Source organism: Vombatus ursinus, unplaced genomic scaffold, assembly GCF_900497805.2.
Source record: "Vombatus ursinus unplaced genomic scaffold, bare-nosed wombat genome assembly UNPS02014809.1, whole genome shotgun sequence".
In the NCBI taxonomy this organism is placed as follows: domain Eukaryota; kingdom Metazoa; phylum Chordata; class Mammalia; order Diprotodontia; family Vombatidae; genus Vombatus; species Vombatus ursinus.
In genome coordinates, this window is record NW_020954587.1 from 11,975,242 (window position 1) to 11,985,825 (window position 10,584).

At 37.7% G+C, this 10,584-nt stretch overlaps 1 pseudogene; it reads left to right on the plus strand.

The window, feature by feature from the left end:
• The first annotated feature begins 376 nt into the window (after positions 1-376).
• LOC114052752 lies at positions 377-5,309 on the plus strand (annotated as a pseudogene).
• Positions 5,310-10,584: the final 5,275 nt, after the last annotated feature.

Genomic DNA, 10,584 nt, shown 5'->3' on the forward strand with positions numbered 1-10,584 from the left:
CTTCTACTGTCACAGTGATTCAAGAAAACAGAAAATGCATAAACAATTGTCTTCTCTGAAGCATTATTCCTTAGAACTCTGAAATGTCAGAGCTGAACAGTACTTGGTATTCAAATCAATAAACACTAATTGAGTATTTACCAATTGCAGTGCACAATTTTAGTTGCTGAGTGAAATAGAGGGATGAATAAGACATGTTCCCTGTCACAAAAAAAAGCTTTTAATTTAATAGGAGGGATATGACAAATACAAGATCAACTCTAGCACCAAATGGTGGTATAAATGAATAAGGAAAGATAAAAATACTATGAAAGATCCAAGTAGGAAGTGATTTCTAATTTGGAGGGGAGTTAGCACATGACCTGGGTCTTAAACGATGGCTAAGATTTTGACAGGTAGAGATGGGGACATAGGGAGGTAATTTCAGTCACAGTGAATGACAGGAGCAAAAGGCATGTAAAAAAGAAATGGTGGGATGTGTCTAGAAGAGAGAACAAATGATCTGCTTTGCCTAAATCATAAGCTTGAGCTAAGCCTGGAAAGGTAAGTTGGAGCCAGATTGTAGAGGTCTAAAGAGTTTGAATTTTATTCAATAGGGAGGTATTGAAGATTTGTTAGCATTGAAATGACATAATCAGATCTATACATTGACATGATTAAGATGGTACTGAGGTGTAGGATGAAAAAGAAAGTGAGTACATTTAGCAAAGTAAATCACAGAATGTTAGAGCTAGATAAAACCTTAGAGGTACTCCAGGCCAATTCCCACATTTTACAGATGAGAATATTTCAGTATTTTCCAATGAGGGGGGAGGGGAGAGAAGGAAAACCTAATTTCTCCAGGTGAGTGAGTTAAGAGCAGATCTATATTAGATTCTTACCATAAAAAGAACCAATTAATAAAAATAAAGGTGGGGGAAGAGGAAAATTATCTGATATCTTTCGAGATCATGTCAAACTTTAGACTGATGCCTAGAACTTGTGTAGAAAAAAGAGACTTGATGGCATCATATGAGATTATTCTCTCATTTGTATAATGTTTTCATTTATTTGTTTATTGTCTAGAGCTGTTATTTCATTGATGTAGTAGGGATCTCCCATGTAGTCTAGAAATTGTCCCGCAACTTAGAAAGTCTTACAAGTTGCCTTGAATTCAGTTACTTTCCAAGAGTCCCACAGCTAGTCTGTACAGAGGTAAAACTTTAACTCGTGTCTTCCTGACTCCAGTATCTACTCTCTACCTATTTCATTATGAATTCTTTCAGCATTTTTAAGCATTATGTTTTATTTTATGTATTGCCAGAAGGAGGACTTCTCTCTCCCTTCAGAAAGTGATGGGAAGAAAATCTTTCAGAACACTCTTGTCTTGGCCCACAGGGCTTGGCTTTGGGTGTTTTCTTCTCTCTGGCTACAGCCCTTGTAACCTCTGTCCCCCTTCCAGAAGTTAAAAGGGGTAGATGTGTCCAAACCACCTTTGTTCAAAGCTGCTAGGGATATCAGATAAGCTCAGTTTTTTAACCCAGAGTAATTGATCTACAGAATCCTGAGTTCTTTTTCTCTGCCATTTTTGAAAGCTCATTAATTAAGATTATTAATAAAATAATTATGCCCCGCTAAAATAGTAACTAATAAAATAATAATAAATACTATGAGTCTGCAGGCCAACTCTGGACACCAGATCAGAAACTGTAAAAATACTTGTAATCAAATAACCAGTGCTATTTCCTCATTTCCACTCTGAGTTTAAAGACAAAACAGTAAAGAACAACTGTATCTTTATGAATAATTGTAACCAAAAGAAACACATTTAGGATTTTAAATCTTGTCTCTTCCATGTGTGACGCTGGACAAGTCATTTAACTTCTGTCTGCCTCTGTTTCCTCAATTGTAAGATAGGAATAATAGCAAGTGCTTAGCATAGGTGGCACATAGTAGACAATTAATAAAAACTTGTTCCCTTCTAGTTGGAAAAGAGGATGGGGGAGGAAATAGAGTGGGAAGGAGAATCCACCAGGCTGCTGTTTTATCTTCCAGGGGAAATTTCATCAACTCTCAGGCTTGTCTCACACTTTGGTTACTATTAAACTGCTTGCTGCTGGTGGATGAAGACATTGGCCAATTTGCTGGAGCCTGTGTATGCTCAACACCACTCTTCTCAGACTCTGCTATCCACTGGCTTGTGCATCTTCTGTCCCTCATACTCTTCAAAGCAAGCCTTATCTCTCCCTGGGCTGGGAAAATTATAAGTCCCAGAGTCTTAAGTGACTTAGCTCCCCTCAAAAGGCAACAAGTGTCAGACTTGTCTAATTCACTGTTACTTATGTTATATATTCTCTCATTTTATTTTAGACAACCTTATAAGGTAGTTTGATTATTTTCCCCATTTCACTGGTGAGGAAATAAGGGAAAAAAGAAGTAAAATGACTTATCCATAGTCGCATAGCTATTTAGTAGAAGAGCTAAGGCTATAGACCAGTTCTCTGACTTCAGGTCCAATGCTTAAAGACTACATTGCCCAACACTTTTAATTTATTTATTTTTTGCTTAAAATGGTAAAAAAAACTTTCAGGAAATTTTTTTTTATCCTTTAATCTTATATGGATAGCCAAAGCAACTCTAAACAAAGCATATGACAGACCAGTACCACAAATAAAATCCTCAGAAAATCTCCTTCCAAACTTCCTTATTTCTGTCAAAGAGACTACCATTCTTCCAGTCTCTCAAATTTATAACTTTTGTGTCAAACTCAACTTCTCACTCTTTCTTATCCCACATAGTCGATCATTTGCCATATCTTCCTGTTTTTACATCTGTAGCATTTCTTGCTGCCAACTCTTTCTTTCTACTCCAACCACTACCACCTCTTAGTTCAGATCCTTATCACCACTTTTCTAGATTATTTCAACCTCCTAAATTGTCTCCCTACCTCAAGTCTCTCTCAACTCTAGAATGAAGCAGAAGCCTCCACATGGCCACCACAGTGATTTACAGTACAGATCTGACCGTGTCTCTCCTCTATTCAGGAGACTCCATTGGCTCCCTATTGCCACTAAGATCACATATAACCTTTGTTTAACCTCTAAAGCTCTTCATAGTCTGGTTCCTACCTATCTTTCCAGGTTCCTCCCAGCTCCCACTTTCATGTTCTCTAATCTAGCCAAATCAGCCTTTTTTTTTTTTTGCAAGGCAGTCGGGGTTAAGTGACTTGCCCAGAGTCACACAGCTAGTTAAATGTCGTGTCTGAGACCAGATTTGAACTCAGGTCCTCCTGACTCCAAGGCAGGAGCTCTATGCACTGCACCACCTAGCTACCCCTAGCCTTTTCACTGATCACCTTCCATTTCTGGAAAGCATTCCCTCCTCACCTCTTCCTCACTGAACCTCTTTCTTCTTTCAACTTGTGTTGCTTTCTTCTAAATGCCTTTCTTGACCCCTTCCCCAATGCTAAAACCCTCCTTCCCAAACTAACTTGTCTTTAACTTTTTGTTGTTGTTGTTTGGTCATTTCATTCATGTCCAATTGTTTCTAACCCCATTTGGGGTTTTCTTGGCAAAGATACTGGAGTGGTTTGCCATTTCCTTCTCTAGCTCATTTTACAGATGAGGAAACTGATTTTAGACAATGAAGATTAGCCATGATAAACCACTAACGCTAACTTTCCAGAAGGCTGGTGATCTACCTTGTCTTCACCTTTCTTAAATATAATTATAGGGATGCTCATCTTCATGCTTTCAGCAAGAGGTTGAAGTGACACTCACTTTCTCTGAAAATCAGGAAGACAATTAACCAAAGGTAGAATATCCACTTGCAAACTGTGGTCTCAAAGTCACATTTCAAAATTTCTGCTCCCTTTCCCCACTAGCAGAGGGTAGTAGTAGTCAAGAGAACTGTCTGCTGACACCAATGGAAATCAAAGGAATAGATGAGCAAAGTTCTTATTAGCAATCAGCATAAATGACTGTAAAACTAAGGTGTTACGTAAGAAGTTAAAATTACAAGAGAATTTAAAAGAAGCACAGGACGAAAATCATCACTGGGTCATCCTTCTTTCAGATTCTTTTAATAAGCCGTGCCTCATCACTCATCACTTTTAGTAAGACTGAACTTTTGAAAAATATATGCCTCAAAAATGTTTCACAGTATTACTTAAGGTGCTCTCAAATATAATATAAAGAGCTCGTGATTGGAATGCTAATAATGATTAGTACTATACCATTTCCTGCCCTTTCAACAATCATTAGAAACTAAACTAAGATTCTGTTTACTTAGTTTAGAGACTTCCATTTTTATGCAAAGATATCAGAGGAAGTTAAAGCTGGAAGGGAATTTAGGGATCACCTAGTTCTATCCTCTTATTTTAATGTGTGAGGAAACAGGCTAAAAGATGTAATGCTACTTAATTAAGGCCACACTTGTTAAGTGATAGGGTCAGGATTAGGGGTAGCTAGGTGACACCATACTGGATAGAGTACTGGGTCTAGAGTCAGGGAGATTCATCTCCCTGAGTTCAAATCTGGCCTCAGATACTTTCTAGCTGTGTGACCCTGGGCAAGCCATTTAACCCCACTTTCCTCAGTTTCCTTATCTGTAAAATGAGTTGGAGAAGGGAATGGCAAACCACTCTAGTATCTTTGCCGAGAAAACCTCAAATGGGGTCATGAAGAGTAGGATACAACTAAAGGACCGAACAAAAACAAGAGTCAAGCGTTGAATCCAAGTCTTCTGATTCCATGCCCTGTGCTCTTTTCACTGTGCCATATTGGATTTGTTATTCAAAAATCCATTGACTAGGGAATAGGTGATCAAATTATTAGCGTATGAAGTAGAACTATAGAACTATTTTTTGCTTCTGTAGTAGAAGGTTGTAAGGGGGAAATGGGAGATGGAAGAAGGACTTGAATCAAAAAAAAAAGAGAGAGTAATGTGTGTGTGTGTGGGGTGTGGATGTGTAAGCTGGAGGAGTTTGGACTTGTGAATAAGGCTAAATATTAAATCTGGCAAAGAGAGTTTAGAAAAATTTGAAGGTGATCATTAATTTGAAATTACTGTTGGCTTATATAAGAGGTAGTCACAGAGGGATTAATAATGATTACCTAATGCCCTGTAGTATGTCTTCTAGCCTTAGCCTCATGCAACACTTGATGGAGCAGCTGAAATTGGAAGCATGGGTGGAAAGGATCAAGGTTTCTCAGGGTGCTGCAGAGCTCCAACAGTATTGCATGCAGGATGCCTGCAAAGATGCTTTGCTGGTAGGAGTCCCAACAGGAAGCAACTCCTTCCAGGAACCCAGATCCTGTGCTTTACTCTAATGGGAGGGGAGAAGTTCACTGAAGATTTACTTTCAAGTGTGCAGTGATTAACAGCTGCCTCTGAGTCTAAAGAAAACATTTTTTTGCCTGTGTGGCCAAACAACTTTTAGATATTTGAATCCTTTCAATCACCAGTCCCTGCAGGCAAACTACTATAGGAATAACTGAAAATCTCTAGAGCTATAAAGAATATGGGAGTAGATCCACTTGTCATAATTGACTTGCTTTTGGGGGCTAATACTTGTAAAACATATCATACTTTAAAACACACAGCCCATTCCACCACTGACAAAATTACCAGCCTTTCATAACTCAATTATAACTGCTCTATATTTGTAACACACAACCTATTTTTACCTAGTTGGCTACACTTTAGCAAAGGAAAATATTTTTTTGTCTATCAAAAAATTTATTTTCATTGCAACTTCACCTAAATTAAATATTTTTTTTTAATTCTCTAGCAACTATCAGATTGGGGGAGGAGGTAATCAAAATGTACACTGTCATGGGGTGGGGGAGGAGGGGAGAGATGGGGAGAAAATTTGGAACTCAAAATCCTGTGGAAGTGAATGTTGGAAACTAAAAATAAATAAATAAATTTTTAAAAAAGAAAAAAAATAACTACTGAAAGTATAAAATATCTAGGGATCCAAATACCAAGACACACCATAAGAATCATATGAGGGGCAGCGAGGTGGCACAGTTGATAGAGCACTGGCCCTGAAGTCAGGAGGACCCGAGTTCAAATCCAGCCTCCCACCAAACACTTGACACATATTAGCTGTGTGACCCTGGGCAACTCACTTAACCCCAATTGCCAAGGAAAAAAAAAGAATTATATAAATGCAAATTCATGTAATATTCTTTTGGTGTGTCTATAAAACACAGAAATAAAAACAGGCAGATATTTAGAGAAATAATAATTGCTAATGGTTGAGCTATGCCAATATGATACAAATTATAATATCACATAAATTAATTTATAGATTAGGAGTCATACAATTAAAATTACCAAAGGATTACTTTTTGAAACTAGACAAAATAATAACCAAGTTCATTTAAAGGAACAAAAGGTCAAGAATCTCCAAGGAAATAATGAAAATAAATTAGGAAGGATGAGAGCCTAATAGTAGTAGATTCGAGTATCACAGCGTTTGATAAATACTTAGATTGCAGCTACTTGGATAAGGACTCATTACTTGACAGAAACTGCTCAGAAAATTGGAAAGATGATTGGCAGAAATTGGGTTTAGACCAACATCTCTGCTATATACCACAATAAGTTTCTGTATCTAAATGTAAAAGGCCATACCATAAACAATCCTGATGACCTCAAAAAATTTTGGGGGGGAGAGGGGGATGAATTACACAAATAAAATCAAAATGCAGTTATAACTGGAAAGGAAACAATTAAGTGAGAGGAAATCCTTACAACAAATTTTTCTAATAAAGGTCTAATATTCAAAGTTTATAAGGGTATTGATACAAACATAGAAAAACAACAACCATTCCTCAATAAATGGTCAAAAATATATAGACAGTCAGTTTTCCAACGGTATTAACAACTACATGGAAAACTATTCTCAAAATTACAAGTAAGAGAATTACAAAGCAAAACAACTTCACATTCATCATATTGATAAGGAGATCAAAAGAGGAAGATTACAATTGTTGGAGAAGCTATGGGTAGACAGGTCCACAAATGCACTGGTGGTAGAGCTGTGAATTTTGCGATATTGAGAAATATACACAGAAAGCTCTAAACTGTAATTCTCTTTGGACCATTAATATCACTACTAGGCATATAATCTAATGAAATTAAAGAAAGAGAGAAAGGATCCATTTGTACAAAAATAGTTATAGAAACATTTTTTTTGTACCAAAGAAGTCCCCAATTATCATTTATTAAGTGCCTCCTGTTTGCAAGCATTGTGATAAGGGCTAAGGGTTCAAAGAAAGACATCTCCTTTGAAGAAGCCCCAAGACACAACCATGGACAACTTTAAGGACAACATTAAGGATAACTTTAAGGACAACAGGACTGGAGCTGTAGGAGCATGAGGGGGGGACAAATGTGGAGGAGATAGATAGTAAAAATGCTCAAAGTCTAGAGATGGAGTGTCTTCTTTGAGGAACATCAAAGAGATCAGTGCCACTAGATTGTAGACCATATGGAAGACAGTGAGGTGTTAAGGAGACTGGAAAGGTAGGAAAGGTCAGGTTAAAAAGGGTTTTAAAATCCAAACACAGGATTTTGTAATAGAGCCTGAAGAAGATAGGGAGTTGTTGGAGTTTATTGAAAAAGAGATAACATGGTCAGATTTGTGTTTTAGGAAGATCAATTTGACAGACAACCAGAGAATGCTTTGGGATAGAGAGAGACTTGAGGCAGGGACACCAACCAGCATGTCATTACAATCCTGAAGAAATGAATGCCAGGACCAGGTGGTTTTAGTGTCAGAGAAAAGAAGGGGACATGTATGAAAGCTCTAACAAAGGCAGAAATTACAAGACTTTGATGGGATTTGAGGTTAAAAGAAAGTGAGGAGCCAAGAATGACATCTAGGTTGTGAGTGTGAGTGATTGTGAGGATGGTGGTACCCTCAAGGGTAAAAGGGAATTTAGGAAGAGGGAAGGAGAGTTTGGGGGAAAAGATGATAAGTTTGGTTTTGAACATGTTGAGTTTTAGATGTCTATGAGACATCTAGTTTAAGATGTCTAACAGTCAGTTGAAGATGCAAGACTAGAGGTCCAGAGAAAGATTATGATTGATCAAGTATATCTGAGCATCAGGTGCATAGAGATGATAATTGAAACCATGGTTGCTGATAAGATTACTAACTAAAATAGTAGAGGGAGAAGTGATGAGGGCGCAGGACAGAGCCTTGGGAGATACTTACAGTTAGTAGGCATGACATGAATGAAGATCCAGCAAAAGAGAGAGAGAAGGAGCAATTGGAAGAGAACTGAGAGAAGGCAGTGTTAGGAAAACCTAGAGAGAAGAGAATATCAAGGAGAAGGACATTGCCATCATCAAAGACTATGAAGACTTAAGAAAGATGAAGATTGAGAGAAGACCATTAGATTTGGCAATAAAAAAAACCACTAGTTACTTTGAAGAGAATAGTTTTAGTTGAATGATGAGGTCAGAAGCAGGCTACAAAGAGTTAAGAAGAGGTTGAGAGGAGAGGTTGTGGAGGCACTAACTGTAGATGGCCTTCTCAAGGAGTTTAGTCACAAAAGGAAGAGATGAAGGGTGATAGCTAGTAGAGATGGAGGGATGAAGTGAGGGGTTTTTTGAGGGTAGAGGAGACACCTGGATGTTCATAGGCAATAGGAAACAGCCAGTAGACAGGATAGTGAGAAAGTAAATTTGATAGAAGAGCAATCTTCTGGAGAATATTGAGTGAAATAGGATTACTCATGTGTGTAGAGAGGTTTGCTTTAGCAAAGAGGACCACCTCTTCAAGAGAAACAGGGGTAAAGGAGGAAATACTGGCAGGAAGCATCTGAGTAATAGGAGATGAGGAACATGAAATACATTGGGTTCCCATAAATTATAGAATAGTTAAACAAATTAAATTATTTGAATATAAAGGAATGTTGTTGGGCAGTTAAAAATTATGAGTGGGGAATTCATAAAAACCTGGGAGGACTTGTATAAACTTTTGCAGAGTGAAGTAGACAGATATCAGGAGAGCAATTTATAAATCGCTGTAACATTATAAAGGAAAACAACTTTGAAGGATTTAAGAACTATGCGCAATGCAAATGACCAATGAGGACCCCAGAAGACCAGTAAGTAGTCATATCTCCCACTTCCTGGCAGAGAGATAATAGTAGAGGTACAGAATGAGATATACATTTCCAGATATGGCCATTATGTGAACGTATTTTGTTTGAATATATTTAGTTATTACAAGGGAGAACTTTAATTTGGGGGGGGGTGATTTGGAAAAGGATAGTTATAGTGATACCAAAATGAAGAAAAGAAAAGAAAGAACATCGATTAAATATTTTTAAAAATATAGGGAAGAAAGCAAAAGGAAGTTCAGAAGCAAACAGGGTAGTGTTAGAACTACCCTGTTAAATTTAATAGACTATATACTCATGTAGCATGGTACCTCCTCCTTTGTCCCCCACTCCACCCTCAATCTGTCTGTCTCTTTGTATCTCTGCCTCTGTTTCTCACTCTTCTAACTCTCTCCCCCTCTCTCTGTCTAGTTGTCCTCTAGTTGTCTCTCTCTGTCTCTCTGCCTCTTTCTCTTTCTCTCTATCCCTCAACCTTCAAAAAGTGGAGAAACCAAGAGAAAATTCCATTTTGATTCTAACACTGAAGAGAAGGATGCCAGGGTAGAAATAATGAGTACCTTGGGCAGAAGGTACCTAGAGAAGGAGACAGAGGAGAGCAAAGCTGGGCATAGTCTGTTATTGACTCTAGATTTTAGAAAATTGAATTTCAAAAGATTTAAAGAAAAGATAGATAGGATCCTATGTACTAAAATTCTGCAGGTAAAGTCAACCCAGCCCTTTCCCACTCCCCCCAGAGGGAGGGGATAGAAAACTCAAGAATGAAATTCTAGTGACACAAAGAGAAAGAATTTCAGTGGGGAGGAAAAGACAATGTTGTGTCAAGAAACTGATGAGGACAGAAAAGGTACTCACAAAGGAAATTAGACTTTAACTTGCCCAGATGAAAGCAAAAATAAAGAAAAGAGTATAAATATAATACTGTGGAAGGGTCCTATAAAAATAGTGCCCAGACTGCTAAAGCTTTTTAATCTGAGGCTGGCCAAAGAAGTTAACTAAGGACAACAAAAAGGGTTTTGATATTTTTATTTAAACCTACATTGGGAAAAAGGAAAGGAAAAAGAAGGAGTAAGACCACTGGGGTGGACAAGATCATGAAAAATGACAGCAGAAAATGGCAGAACTGCTCATTTATTTGCTTATTTTGCTTCTATTTTCTCATTTAAGGAATATGAACCTTACACTGGAAGTATCAGAACAAAACTAGATAATGGAAAGTTGATACCTGAGCTAAGTGAGGAGACAATACTAGTTGCCCTTGATGAATTCAATGCACCTGTCTTAAGTGAATCATATCCTTGGGTCCTGAAAACTGGCAGCTGCAGTTACTGAGGGACTGACAGTGACACCTAAAGCTCATGGAAAACAGGAGAGGTAGAAGAGGGCAGGCACCTGTTCTGGCAATTTTCAAAAAAAAAAAGAAAGAAAGAGAGAAAGAAAGAAAGAAAGAAAGAAAGAAAGAAAG